Consider the following 12,826-nt stretch of genomic DNA (forward strand, 5'->3'; position numbering starts at 1 on the left):
TCAAGGCCCTGGAATACTATTTCCTTCTGTAATGTGCTTGATCCCTACCCCTACCCCTACCATGTGTCTAGATCTTTATCATTCTTCAGATATGATTTATGCCATTTCTTTAAGAGTACTCCTCTGATTACCCAGTCCAGAGTAGCCCCACCCATTACAACAGTTTTTCTCATAACTTTAAAAAATTATTTACCATAGTTTTCATTTATGTATTCATTTTTTTTTAAGATTTTATTTATTTATTTGACAGAGAGAAATCACAAGTAGATGGAGAGGCAGGCAGAGAGAGAGAGGGAAGCAGGCTCTCTACTGAGCAGAGAGCCCGATGCGGGACTCGATCCCAGGACTCTGAGATCATGACCTGAGCCGAAGGCAGCGGCTTAACCCACTGAGCCACCCAGGCGCCCTGTATTCATTTTTTTATTTAAAAAATATATACTTTCCCCCAATAAACTGTAAATCCATAATAGTAGGATTCATAGTTTGTTCACTACTGTATTATCACCACTCAGATCACTAGCTCGCTTATTTTAAGTGCCCCCCAAATATGTTTTTAATAATGAATGTAAGCATGACCAGATGAATGAATGAAAACTGTTATAGTCTCATGACCAATGGTTTATAGGTGTTAACTTAATCCACTAAATATATTAAATATCCCCTAGACTTTTTTTATGCCTAAGGAAATGCCACCCCCATAAATTAGTAAGTTGATACTTAAGTCTTGTTTTTTTTTGTTTGTTTTGTTTTAGTTTGGTGCATTCTTTTTGTTTTGTTTTGTTCTTAAATTTAATTTTATTTTTTTCAGTGTTCCAAGATTCACTGTTTATGCACCACACCCAGTGCTCCATGCAATACATGCCCTCCTTAATACCCACCTCCAGACTCTCCCAACACCCCACCCACCTCTCCTCCAAAGCCCTGTGTTTGTTTTTCAGAGTCCACAGTCTCTCATGGTTTGTCTCCCCCGACCACCACACTCACTTCTCCTCTCTTTACCAGTCTTTTTTTCCTGTTATACCTTAGATACCCTGGAAAAGAATGTGGAGGATGAGCTGTGAGAGAGGCTTGATCCCTGGACTTTGCAAAAAGTTCATTTGCCTGAAGTAATGAAGAGAGGTGCTGAAGAGAACATAAAAGAAATGATGCAGATCATCTGAGAAAAAGAAACAGGGCACCAACATAGATGAGTAGAAGGCAAGATTTTCAAAAAGCATGTCACAGAGCAAGAACTCCTTCTTGCATGGAACTGAGGCAGTTGTGTCCTGGTGGTAGACTAAATAAAAGAACTATTCTAGGGAGAGCAAAGGATACTTTCAAAATATATCCCCCAAGCATTATGCTGTAACATATAGATGCCAAATATACAAACTTTTTTTTTTTTTTTTACAGGCATCAGTGATCAATTCAAAATAGAGTTTGCTCATATTTATTTCTTCCCAAATGCAAAATATTTCATCTGCTGTCATAGTTTCTAATTTGCATAGAAGTGCAGTGTCTCTGAACAATTCTTTTACCATTTTAACAGCAAAGGGAGAAATCATGGTCAGAATACCAAAGGTAAATTTGCCACAAATACTGAAGATGCATAGCAAGAACTTTCCCATCCTGCATTACATGTTACTATAAATTAATATTTTGCCATATTTAAAAAAATTCTCTGCTTTGCACTCTCTATTTGAATCTACCCTGCCAATCCCAATTAATCTTTTTTTCCCAATTTCCAAGATTCATTGTTTATGCACCACACCCAGTGCTCCATGCAATACCCAACACCAGGCTCACCCATCCCACCAACCCCCTCCCCCTCCAAAACCCTCAGTTTGTTCCTCAGAGTCCACAGTCTCTCATGGTTCATCTCCTCCTCCGATTTACCTCAATTCACTTTTCATTTCCTTAATCTTGCCAAACAACTTGGTGAAAGATTCTGTTGGCTTTAGTGCAAAAATCCAATAAAGTGGCTCTTTCTGCAAATCCAAACAGCTTTCAAGAATTGCTACACTCTGGGATGCCTGAGTGTCTCGGTGGATTAAGCCTATGCCTTCAGCTCAGGTCATGATATCAGAGTCCTGGGATTGAGCCCCACATAAGACTGCTTCTCCCTGCCTCTTTCTCTCCCTACTTGTGATTTCTCTCTCTGTGCCAAATAAATAAATAAAATCTTTTTAAAAAGGGAAATGCAACACTTCTCTTCTATAGTGATTTTAATGCTTGCTTTTATGGGGAATTTTAATATAAAACAAACATGTAGCTTAAAGTAATGGCTGTTTTATTGTGAATTTTGAAAGCAGCCAGCAAAAGACTGCTGGGGCATGTAAATGGTACCCATCTAATATAGATGTGAAGGACCCCAGGTCAGAACTATAGTATAGCCTATAAGTTTTAACATTCTTTTTATAACCAGCTTATGCTAACTAAGAAACTGTGGCCAGCTGACCATAGATAAGGGAGTCAGCAAGCAGCATAACAGGATAACGAATAGGAAAAATCTGTGTTTAACCCAGCTGTTTCTGGCTTCTGTATAATAATGCTTCTAATGCTTTGCTAAGAAATGAAAAATTGCTTAAACCCTCGTTCGCTGTGTAATCAAATAAAGTTATACCCTTCCCCTGTTAAGAATTTCCCCTACTACTAAGTAAAATTGATAAGGGTTGCTTCCCGTACCAAGGCCAGAGACGCAACCCGTACCAAGGCCGGAGACGTACGGTTCAGCATGTACGCTAGCTGGAGACGTGAGGTTCAGCCCGTATACAGATAAAGGTTAGAAACATGCAATTCAACACGTACCCTCTACTGTACACTACCTGAACGGTGACTGGCCGGAATGTATGGTTGGTTTTAAAGGATTGGCTACCTATGTGTAGGCCTTACTGTAATGCTTTGAAATTACTGGCTAGAAAAGTGAGGGCTCTGATGTAATGGACTGTAAAATTCTATATTAAGGGACTCCCGAAACAGATCGGGGCTCTCAGACACTGACCCATCCCTCGCGGATTTCATGGTCAAGTGTCCCTGGGAGTCTTATTGCATCCAGTGGTCTGTGAGTGTGTCCTTGGGTGTGGGTCCTCTAGGGTCTTTCAGATGGTCAGGGAACTAGTTACTTTGGCTAGTTGAGTGAGTTCTGTTTAACCCACAAATCTCAGTTCCTAATCCAATCTATATTTTATCACAGAAAACCCAACAGCAGGAGACCTTGGGACTTTCAAGAAAATAGTGGATAAGCCCAGTCCTGCAAGGAAATTTCAGATTAGTATGCTTCTATATTTCTAAAGTTTAAATTACAAATTAGAGGACAAATCATAAATCAAGCATGCTAACAATCAGAGAACAGAGAATATAAAGTGACTATTATAATGAGATATTTTAATTTTTGTCAAACCATAGTTTGTGGAGTCAGTCTCATCTTATAGTATAATGGACTTTTTAATGGTAAATTCTAGATATAGGAATTGAGAGGAGAAAAAGGGTCATGTGAAGTAGCACATTCAAGAAAGATTTCCTTGACCAGATAAGATTTGTGATGGGCCTAAAAATAATGGGGATGACAGTTGCTTGGATGAATGCCAAAGATAAAGAAGGATATTTTGTAGAAAGCCTCCTTGAGCAATAGGTGTGAGGGATAGGAGAGGAAACTAGCATTTGTGGAAAGTAAAGCAGGGTAAAATAAAACACTACAAGTTTTGAAAGAGAACATCTGTCTTTAAATAGAGATCCAGAGAGTTATTTTAAAGTGCAGAGTATGTTGTGCAGAACAGCCCATCTTGCTTCTCTGCTTTAAGGCACATAGTTAATGGCATGAAGTTTGAATTTCAATACAAAATATTTTTATAATTCAGATATTTCATCAGAATAGGCTTATTCCCTCTTTTCATAAGGTTTTCTTACATAGGTGTGTTGTTTCAGTGAGACTTCTATCACATTTCAAATTTCAGGTATCACATTTTCTCCTCTAGAGTAATTCTCAAATTTCAAAATGGAAACCTATAAGAATATGTAAAGTATTAACCATTGAACTATAGCTAGATTTCTTTCATGGGACCTATGTATTTCACCAGTTCTGTGTGAATTTTTGCATGATATTTCAGGACTGAAATGTAACAGGAGAAAACCTAAATAAAGACCAAGGGTCATTTAGAAAAAAAGCTATGACTTACTATGTTGGCTGAGATGTCAGAAGAGGGCGCCACAGGCTTTAGGAGCACTTCTGTCACACCATTACCAGCTCTTTAAAAGAAGGAAGGTAGAATGATTAAACCATGTTATTATTGTTTTCAAATAATTATAAGATTTCTGTGTAGGCAGTTACAAGAAATATTTCCTCAGAAGATAGAAATAATTATATTTTAAAACTTATTTCACTAATCTTTAAGTGTCTACCTCAAATTCAAATTCTTAATGCAGTTAGTGTTAAAAATACCAGGTTCTAATCTTCTTTTCTCCACACCTACCTACTAGAGGAATAATAAAACATAGATTATAAACTTAATCATTTTTGCCAGTTATTTCCAGAATCTCAGAGATTAATAAGGTCCTAGGGATCGTATCTAACACTCTTATTTGATGAAAGAGAAGCTAAGATCCTAAAGGAATCACACAATTGGATGTTGACAGAGTAGGAATGAGATTTCAGGCTTCCCAGTTTTCTGTGGGTCTGTCTCTTGCAAGCTAGCAAGTCCACTAAAAAAAGTTATGTGTATAGTAGTAATGTAGAAACGAATTATCCTCAACCTCTAACCAAATTAACCAATGCTTTTTTTTTTTTATTACTAAGGTAACCAATGCTTTACCAAAGCATTGAAAGATGAAATGACATTGTATCTGGGATTTGCTTTAAAATTCTTTAATAAAAATTGTGAGGGAAGGCAGATAAATGCAACAAGATTGGCAATATATTCTTAGTTATTAAAGCTGGCATACATTAGGTACATTAGGATTCATCATGCTGTTCTATTTTGTTTTAATATATCTATAATAAATATTATTTTTAAAAGTAACATGTTAGTGAAAGCCTACTATGTAACATAAATTATGTATAATCTATAGATTTTAATAATCCATTAAAATAACCATGTTAAAAATTTCTTATAAAACATGCTTTCATACCAACAAGAGTTGGTTTTTTTTTTTAAGTTTTAATGTATTTATTTGACAGACAGAGATCACAAGTAGGCAGAGAGGCAGGCAGAGAGAGAGGAGGAAGCAGGCTCCCTGCTGAGCAGAGAGCCCCATGTGGGGAGTGGGGCTTGATCCCAGGAGCCTGAGATCTTGACCTGAGCCGAAGGCAGAGGCTTTAGCCCACAAAAGTTTTATACATAGGTGCCTGCCTGTTTATAATACTGTACTCTATCACGTGCTAAATGAAGGGGTTGGCTTTTAAGAGAATTGTAATTTAGGTCACAAATGTGGAAACTATAATTTTATTATTTGCCTTATATTACATCTGTTGGTTCCTTTAATTTTATCCAGCAAAACCAACAAATCTATGGTAAGACATGTACATTTGTGAGTATGTGGAGAGGGAAGCTGGATATTTCACAATACAACTTGATTCTGCAACAATTGATTTGAACGAGTATTTCCAGAACAATTTGATATTGTGCTTTAAAACTGTAATTTTTAAGGAGAACAAACCAATTAAAAAAAAATTCCTCTGCCGTCACCCACTCAATATATAACTAGACAAACATGGAATGCTGATGGATCATCAGCAGGGGAACAACCGTGAAATGGATCAAGCAGAAAGAAGCTGAGACTCTGGTTGCATAATATTTTGGATTTTTCTGAAAGAGAAAAACACCTTTTGAACATCCGCAAACAGGGACCATATGTGCTTTCTGGTTGAAGAGCATATATGAGAACTAAGAGATGATGTAGCAAAAAAAACTAACTTATTATATAGAAGCCCCTCCAAAAAACATAAATAAATAAACTAATAAATAAGCAAACCTCTTAGATATTTAGAGAAATTAAGCAAATAGCTAGCAAAAATTTAAAGGCTGAAACTTAGAGGTAGAAAGGGATCCAACTGCCCAAATCATTTTTGAAACAATATTTCTGTGATTCTTCCACTCCAGAACACAATTGGATAGGAGAGTGACCAAGAATGACTTCCATTTCATGAAATGTAATATACTTGTCTATTAAGGAAAATAGGCAATTTGGCCTAAATCTACTAATGTTCAAACACCTCCCACCCCCCACTGTTCTTTTTTTTCTCCAAAGGGAGATGAGTTTCTGTTACTTTACCCTGATTTTTTTCAGCTTTCATATTTTGTAAATTTTATTAGTGTTTCTTGGACATGAGGGGAATTTGCCAAGAATGATACTAGCTCAGTAGTATACTAAAGCATTTGCAAAGAACAGTTCTTCCTACAAAAGCTTGTTCTCTGTCTCTGAAGGAAGTTTCTGGGCAAAAGATGGACAGTTTGAAAACATTTTAAGAAAAAACTGCAGATATGGGGAAATAAAGGTCATGAAGAGCAGGGGGCTTTAGAAAATCTAGCTTGTGCAGGCAGTGTAAACACACTGAAAAGTACCAAGATAAATGAAGCCAGGTGCATGAAAGAGACAGGGGTCAAATCTGAGTTAGAGTCAAATTACCCACTTAGCCTGGTTTAGATTCATGTTGGTATGATGGAACAGGGCCAAAATCTAAAGTCTTGACTGGGCAAAAACAAAATGAATTTCATTTACCTAGGAATTGAGTTTTATTTTGAATAAAAAATAACCTTAACTTCCAAAATGGATCACTAAAATGTTAGTTTTAAAAGAGAGACTACTCTGAAAAACAATCTGAGGGGTTTGAAGTGGCAGGGGGGTGGGAGGTCGGGGTACCAGGTGGTGGGTATTATAGAGGGCACGGATTGCATGGAGCACTGGGTGTAGTGAAAAAATAATGATACTGTTATGTTGAAAATAAATTAAAAATTTTTTTTAAAAAAAGGAAAAAAAAATAAAGAGAGACTACTCAGTCAAAAAATACCCTGTACTTGTAAGAGCAGAAGTGTTCTAAAGCAAGGGTGGGAATGGGAAGCGAGAGAGAGAGGAAAGCTGAAGTCTGAACAGAATATAGTATTTAAAAATAAGATCATACTGGCAGTCAGGACACCCGGGTTCTAACTGCAGTTCTGAGGTCAACTTGCTATGTTACTATATGTTACTATAGGGAAATTCTATCACTCTCTGGGCTTTGTTTACTCATCCAATTATTTGAGATGGTTATACTGAGTAGTCCTCCAGGCCTTCTATAATTCCACATTTCTAGTTAAAGTCATTTGGAATCATTTATTGCAAATTTGCTAGATTGTGACTAATGTTCATCTATAAGTAATAGCTAATAAAGCTAATTAAGCTAATAAATTAATGCCATTTTTAGTTGGGGACTTTTGCTACTTCTAATCACGTTGATGTAAAACTTAGTTTTGAAACATGTTGAGCACCAGTCTTCTCTGCTTATGTCTAGAGATAAAAATGGAGAAAAGTATATAGAATTGGGCTATTTCCTAAATCCAGGGAAACACACCCTGGAAATGGCTGATTTGGCAAAATCTTTGACAGTAGCTTCTTTTTACATTTATACCCCAAACTCCTCTCCAGTCACTAAGATTTATAGTTAAACCTGGTGTTCCTGTCCTAGTTGGCTGCTTTGCTGTCTTTTTCATGGGCCCCCAAGATTTATGCAACTGTTAAGAGATGTGATCAGTGTCTAACTTTCCCTTCGGTCTGTAGAGATTGAGGCTTTGCACATATAAATCCATCTATATCAAGATTTTTTTCCGTGTCCCACTCTGATGATGTCCTTTTCCAAATTTCAATTTCTTTCTTTGACTGTTAAATTAGCCATCTCTTATAACTGGGGCTGTAGGTTTAAATGTGCCAGTAAATTCAGGAAGGAAAAGTTAAGTGACAATCTATTAAGTCTAAAGTAATAGCTCTTCTTTCAAAGGGTCATTTACTATGGGTCTTATCTCCATGAGTATACAAAAAAGGAGTTACCTTTCTAAGACAGTGGTATTCCTGTACCCAGGTCAGTTTCATTTTTGCCACTGCCTGGCTGTGGGATCTCAGACAGGAGTCGATCTTTCAGGATAAGAGAAGTTCTTTTCTAAAATACTCTGTGGATACAAAACAGATATATAACTGCATCCATTTGTCACAAGTGGCATACAAAATAATATTGGGAGGGGCACCTGGGTGGCTCAGTCAGTTAAGCATCTGCCTTTGGCTCAGGTCATGATCCCAGGGTCTTAGGATCGAGCTCCGTTTTGGGCTCCCTGCAGAGCCTGTTTTTCCCTCTCTTTTCTGCTTGTGCTCTCTCTCACTATCTCTGTCTCTTTCAAATAAATAAATAAAACCTTAAAAAAACAAAAAAAAATTGGGGGAAATTTATAGATAATTTTTGTTTTAATAACTAATGAACAAAATATTATTTATAATATATATACTTTGCAATTATCATCCCTTTATGCCAGATGTACTTGCCTTCCAAACATATAGCAATAAAATATTTCCTTTTAAAAGAAGTTAAAATAACATTACATACAATTAAATTAAAATAGATTAAAGAAAAAGACACATCTTATTATGCATATTAAGTGGTGATAAGTAGATATCGCAAAATCATGAAGAATTTACAAGAATGATTGAAATTTGGGAAACACAGGACCAGGTAACCTCAAGGTTGCTGTCAGCCCTTAGATTCTGTAATTTCATCAATGGTTCCTAAAAGGAGAATTATTAAATTATTTTCTCTCCACCTCCTTATTCTCCTCCCTCTACTCAGTGTTATGTTTAGTACTGTCTGTGGAATGCTCATTTATTTCAAAAGTATCAGCATCGCCTAAGTCATATGTTCAGCAAGAGCAATTCACCCACTAGATGAAAGGCTGTTTTACCACAGGCTGATATTGCTCTTCTTGGAAATTATTATAACAATTCTATAAACAGATATGCTTTTTCAAAAGATGTCAGAAGGGTAAAAGCGATAAAACTTGAATTCTCATTTCACCATAAATGTTCATGAAAAATGTCATCTGCTGCTGCTGGTCATAATAAGCCTCATATAATTGCTTAGATTTTGGGGGCTGCATGTTTGTTTTACAAGTTGAGGTATAGGTACTCTACTATTGTAGGACGTGTTTCATGAATGGCATGATGGTATTTGAACATCTGCAACTCAGAATAAAACCAAAATAACAAGCTAAATTCCCAAATAAAAGATCTGATATGGTTGCTGTGAGAAAGCCATATCAAATGACCTTCAGAGAAAGCACCTTGCCAAGGTTAGGAGTGTGTGTATGTGTGCGTGTGTATACCCTTTGTGATTTATTCAAGCTCAGCTACCTTTTGCTTCATTAGGATGAATGGAGCCCCCTAACATTTGCCCCAGGAAACTGTGATTTTTGACCCCTATCAGCATTTATTAATGTTTGTGTTTTTGCTAGTTCTTTGGACACTAGAGATTAATGAAGTTATCTTTTATGTGAAAAGCTGCTATATTTCTATTAACATTTTGAGTCTCAGACAACCTAGGAAGGTAGGCAGAGCAGACATTACTGTCTGTACTTTAGAGGAAAGAAAACTGAGAACTAGCAGGAGAGTCATATCTGATCCACGTGTTCATAATGGCAGAGTAGGCAGCACAATTATAGAACCAAGGCATTTTGGCCTCCTAGGAAATTCTAGGTTCTATCTAGACCAGGTTGTCACTGGAAGTAGCCGTGATAAAGGGTTCTAGATAAAGAAAAAAAGGTAGAGGTGAATGTGCTAAGCCTTTCCTTCAATGTTCAGGTGTCTTTTGAAATGCATGCCCAGTCCCATACTTCCAAGCTATCCTGAAAGTAGCATCACTGGAAGAAGCTGTTCTGTTGCCTTGGTGTAAACTGGTAAAAAGAAGCCATCTGAGGTTTATTCATATAAACATAACCTTTGAGCTATCTAGTCTGAGAATACAACTGAGTAAATCACTACATAAGTTTTTTTGGACTTTAGGTGAGTAAGGTTTTTATTTTCACTTTCAAATAACATTTAATGTGGCAATAAATTCCCTTTAAACATTGATAAGGCCACAGAGCTAATAATAGTATTATTTTAGCTGTATTTCTGTCTTTGATTAAGACAAATTTCATATTAGTAAGAACCAAAGGGGAGCAATTGTAAATGGAACTGATTCCTTAATTTCTGTTTCTTCTGTCTCATTGTTAGTGTACAGAAATGCAACAGGATTTCTGTGCATTAATTTTATATCCTGCCACATTGCTGAATTCCTATATGAGTTCTAGCAATTTTGGGGTGGAGTCTTTTGGGTTTTCCACATGATGTATGATGTCCTCTGTGAAGAATGTGAGTTTGACTTCTTTTTTTGTTAATTTGAATGCCTTTTATTTTGTTTTTTTGTCTGATTGCTGAGGCTAGGACTTCTAGTATTATGTTGAACCTCACTTGGCATCAGGGAAATACAAATCAAAACCATAATGAGATACCACCTCACACCAGTCAGAATGGCTAAAATTAGCAAATCAGGAAAAAAACAATGTTAGTGAGGATGTGTAGAAAGGGAAACCCTTTTACACTCTTGGTGGGAATGCACACTGGTGCAGCCACTCTGGAAAACAGTATGGAGGTTCTTCAGGAAGATAAAAATAGAGCTACCCTATAACCCAACAACTGCACTACTAGGCATTTACTCCAGTGTTACAAATGTAGTGATCCAAATGGTCAATTGCACCTCAATGTTTATAACAACAATGTCCACAATAACCAAACTGTGGAGGGAGCCCAGAAGTCCACTGACAGATGAATGGATAAAGATGTCAAAAGAATATATATATATATGCTTTTTTCTTATATATCTCTTATATATATATAATATAATATATTATTTATTTACATTATATATAATGTATAATATTACATATATTTATATTATATAAATACATATTTTTCTTATATATATGATGGAATATTACTCATCAAAAAGGATGGAATCTTACCATTTACATCGATGTGGATGGAACTGGAGGGTATTATATGGAGCAAACTAAGTCAACCAGAGAAAGACAAATATCTATATCTTATGATTTCCCTCATCTGTGGAATACAAGAAATAGTACAGAGGATCGTAGAGGAAGGGAGGGAAATCTGAACAGGAAGAAATCAGAGAAAGAGAGACAAACCATGACAGATACTTAACTATGGGAAACTAAGGGTTTCTGGAGAGAAGAAGGGTGGATGGATGGGGTAATTGAGTGATGGGCGTTAAGGATTGCATGTGATGTGATGAGCATTGGGTGTTACATGCAACTGATGAATTACTGAACTACACATCTCAAACTATTATTAGCTAATTTAATTTAAATTAAAAAAGAAATGAGAGAGAAGACAAAGCCATAAATAGAGATTTAGGAATCATTAGTATAGAGATAGTAACCAAAATCATAAAAGTAGGTGTCCTTGCCCAGAGTGAGTGAACAACACTAAAAGAGAAATGGACCTTGGATGTAACCAAGGAAAGGACAATATTTAAGGGGGAGAGTTGCACCAAAAGGAAAACAAAAGAGACATGGAAGTAGGAAGAAAATCAGGATAGGTACTGGATTAAGAAACATTAAGGAGGGCACCTGGGTGGCTCAGTGGGTTAAGGCCTCTGCCTTCAGCTCTGGTCATGATCACAGGGTCCTGGGATTGAACATTGCATCGGGCTCTCAGCTCAGTGGGGAGCCTGCTTTCCCCTCTTTCTCTGCCTGCTGCTCTGCCTACTTGTGATCTCTCTCTCTCTGTCAAATAAATAAATAATTTTTTTTTAAAGAAACATTAAGGGGACAAATTTTCAAAAGTGGTGGTGAACAATGTAAAACATTTTAAAAAGCCCAAAGGCAATTAAATGAGGACTTGAGAAAATACCACTTCATGTTATTCATTGCGAAGTCACTAGTAACTTTTAATGGAATATTTCTATTAGAAAATGGAATTACCAGGTTTTAAGACAGATTGGAAAATAAAGATATGGATGCAGTGGGTAAAAGTCATTTATAGGAAAAACCTGAGTGTGAAAGATGGTAAAAACTGAATGGTAACAGGTAAAAAAGAATTATTCTATGTTTAATGATACACAAAAACTTCTTATCTAAAAATCAAAACAGAATGGTAGGTGAGGCTATGGGGTTAATGTAGTTTATATATGTCTATCTTTAAGTTATAAACAAAAACAACTATGTGTGTTCTTTTTGCATTTGGTTTTAACACAGTGGAAAAGAAAAATGAGGTCATTGTTACTTTAGTGTGTCATTGCCCTACATATCCCAGTATTTATCGCTTCATTTTCCACTGAGATTAAGTAGTGTTATTTAAACTGTTCCCTGACTCTGGGAAAACTATTTTCATACTTCTGATGGTAATTTTTTTAAAATTTTGTTGATGTTTTAGTTATTTCTGTCACCTTTAAAGAGCTCTTATTAACCTCTATTTATAAGTTTCAGTGAAAACAGTTGGCTCAGGGAAAGAAATAGATTAGTGTTGATGTGACTAATGAATAGTCCAGGGACACAAACAGTCATTTCCAAATGGTCCCCAATATTTTCAATTTCTTTGTAAATCAATTATTTTGAATTTATATATATATATAGTATATGTCTTCAATTTATTTTTACAGTATTTTCATAACAGCTTTTTTCTTCAGTGATCAGTAGGGAGGATCTCAAAATAGCAATCTATTCATATAAGGACTCAGGGAAAGTCTGACTAACATTATTGGCAAGATTTCAGTTTCCCCTCTCATCTCACACCTTCCCCCTTTCTTCTTATATTTCCTTGACTTCTTTTTCAGGCT

At 36.1% G+C, this 12,826-nt stretch overlaps 1 long non-coding RNA gene across 1 annotated transcript; it reads right to left on the minus strand.

Moving 5' to 3' along the window:
* Positions 1-4,154: 4,154 nt before the first annotated feature.
* Positions 4,155-8,060, minus strand: LOC132007434 (uncharacterized). The gene is made up of 2 exons (XR_009401354.1): positions 7,996-8,060; positions 4,155-4,224 (listed from the first exon to the last, which is right to left on the minus strand). It is a non-coding gene; the product is annotated as an uncharacterized LOC132007434 (long non-coding RNA).
* Between the last annotated feature and the right edge of the window lie 4,766 nt (positions 8,061-12,826).

The sequence above is a fragment of the Mustela nigripes genome, chromosome X, assembly GCF_022355385.1.
Source record: "Mustela nigripes isolate SB6536 chromosome X, MUSNIG.SB6536, whole genome shotgun sequence".
NCBI lineage: Eukaryota > Metazoa > Chordata > Mammalia > Carnivora > Mustelidae > Mustela > Mustela nigripes.